This window comes from Trachypithecus francoisi, unplaced genomic scaffold (genome assembly GCF_009764315.1).
Source record: "Trachypithecus francoisi isolate TF-2019V2 unplaced genomic scaffold, Tfra_2.0 Lachesis_group0, whole genome shotgun sequence".
NCBI classification, from domain to species: domain Eukaryota; kingdom Metazoa; phylum Chordata; class Mammalia; order Primates; family Cercopithecidae; genus Trachypithecus; species Trachypithecus francoisi.
Genome location: NW_022681453.1, coordinates 87,684,353 through 87,686,902, shown reverse-complemented (window position 1 = coordinate 87,686,902; position 2,550 = coordinate 87,684,353). Strand labels below are relative to the sequence as shown.

The 2,550-nt window shown below is 49.3% G+C and overlaps 1 pseudogene; it reads right to left on the bottom strand.

Moving 5' to 3' along the window:
* Nucleotides 1–832: 832 nt before the first annotated feature.
* Nucleotides 833–1,957, bottom strand: LOC117078342 (annotated as a pseudogene).
* Between the last annotated feature and the right edge of the window lie 593 nt (nucleotides 1,958–2,550).

The following is a 2,550-nucleotide window of genomic DNA, read 5'->3' as shown; positions in this document are numbered from 1 at the left end:
TTTTAGCATGAGGGGCTGTTGAATTTTGTCAAAGGTCTTTTCTGCATCTATTGAGATAATCATATGGTTTTTGTCTTTGGTTCTGTTTATATGCTGGATTATGTTTATTGATTTGCATATGTTGAACCAGCTTTGCATCCCAGGGATGAAGCTCACTTGATCATGGTGGATAAGCTTTTTGATGTGCTGCTGGATTCAGTTTGCCAGTATTTTATCGAGGATTTTTGCATCGATGTTCATCAAGGATACTGGTCTAAAATTCTCTTTTTTTGTTGTGTCTCTGCCAGGTTTTGGTATCAGGATGATGTCGGCCTCATAAAATGAGTTAGGGAGGATTCCCTCTTTTTCTATTGATTGGATAGTTTCAGAAGGAATGGTACCAGCTCCTCCTTGTACCTATGGTAGAATTCGGCTGTGAATCCATCTGGTCCTGGACTTTTCTTGATTGGTAGGCCATTAATTATTGCCTCAATTTCAGAGGCTGTTATGGGTCTCTTCAGGGATTCAACTTCTTTGTGGTTTAGTCTTGGGAGGGTGTATGTGTCCAGGAATGTATCCATTTCTTCTAGATTTTCTAGTTTCTTTGCATAGAGGTGTTTATAGTATTCTCTGATGGTAGTTTGTGCATCTGCGGGATCGGTGGTGATATCCCCTTTATCTTTTTTTTTTTTTTTTTTTTTGCTATAAATACACGTGTTTGGTGAGTGAGGGGAAACAGAAGGCAGAGAGATGGCGCTTTACACAGCTGGTATAGGCTCGGAGGTGGAACGCCAGAGAGACAGACACACAGACAGTCCGCCTAGCAGGCCAGGCCGGACAGCATTCCGGGGCTTGTAACACTTGGTTGGTGGGCGAGAGTGGGGAGGAGGTCTGGCCCAGGGCTGGAGGAGCCGAGGCACCCTGCAGGCTCCAAGGTCCGAGGTCCTGGGTGGCATCAGCGGTGGCACCTGGGCTCACCTCACATCATTCAGGGCCTTGCGGGCAAACTCAGGCAGCATAAAGGCAGTGCGGTGCACGTCAGAGTTGTAGTCCTTCAGCTGCATCTGTGCCACCTGCTGCTGCGTCAGCGACTGCACCGGCTCCTGGAAGTTGGTGCTCAGGTTCTTGCTGCACAGCATGAAGCCGATCTGGCCGCTGGGGTCGGTGGGGATGGTGCAGTAGGCATAGGCCACTATGGAGAACAGGGACTGGCAGAACTGCCGCATCTCCTTCATGAGGTCCAGGTGCAGCCACTGGCACTCGCTCTGGCAGCAGAGGACAGCATCTTCCATGAGGGTCATCTTCATGAGCTGGTAATAGGACTCCTTGAAGAGACTTTCGGCGGGGCCCATAGGGTCTGAGGAGTCAGTGATGATCACATCGAAGGCATCCTGATTCTGTTTCACAAACTCAAAACCGTCACCCACATGTAGGGTCAGCTTCGAGCTAGAGTAGCCAATGGCCATGCCTGGCAGGAACTTCCTGGAGACTTGGATGACATCCTTGTCGATCCCACACTGGACCACAGACTCCACGGAGGGGTGCTTCACCACCTCACGCAGGACACCTCCATCTCCGCCCCCCATGATCAGCACCTTTCACGGGCTGCAGTGGCTGCAGAGAGGCAGGGTGGCCATCATCTCCTGGTAGGAGAACTCGTCCCTCTCCGTGCACTGGATGACACCGTCCAACACTAGTACGTTGCCATAGGTCTTACTGCTGAGGACTAGGATGTCCTGGTAGCGCAAGCGCCTGTGATGGAGCAGCTGCTCCACCTGCAGCGACATGGCCTGGTCTCGCGGAACCAGCCCTCGCGGAAGGCGGCGGGGCCGGAAGCAGCGGGGCCGTTGGCCCGGGCTCGGTGGCGGGCAGGCGGGCAGGCGGGCAGGTGGCTCAGGGCGCCCACCGGGGACTGCAGGCCGAGCGGAGCTGCAGCACAAGGGGACCAGCTCTGCCGTCCGCCTGCCCCCTTTATCATTTTTTATTGCATCTATTTGATTATACTCTCTCTTCTTCGTGATTAGTCTTGCTAGCGGTCTATCAATTTTGTTGATCTTTTCAAAAAACCAGCTCCTGGATTCACTGATTTTTTGAAGGGTTTTTGTGTCTCTATCTCCTTCAGTTCTGCTCTGATCTTAGTTATTTCTTGCCTTCTGCTAGCTTTTGAATGTGTGTGCTCTTGCTTCTCTAGTTCTTTTAATTGTGATGTGAGGGTGTCAATTTTAGATCTTTCCTTCTTTCTTTTGTGGGCATTTAGTGCTATAAATTTCCCTCTACACACTGCTTTAAATGTGTCTCAGAGATTCTGGTATGTTGTATCTTTGTTCTCACTGGTTTCAAAGAACATCTTTATTTTTGCCTTCATTTCGTTGTGTACCCAGTAGTTATTCAGGAGCAGGTTGTTCAGTTTCCATGTAGTTGAACAGTTTTGAGTGAATTTCTTAATCCTGAGTTCTACTTTGATTGCACTGTGGTCTGAGAGGACAGTTTGTTATAATTTCTGTTCTTTTACATTTGCTGAGGAGTGCTTTACTTCCAACCATGTGGTCAATTTTGGAATAAGTGTGATGT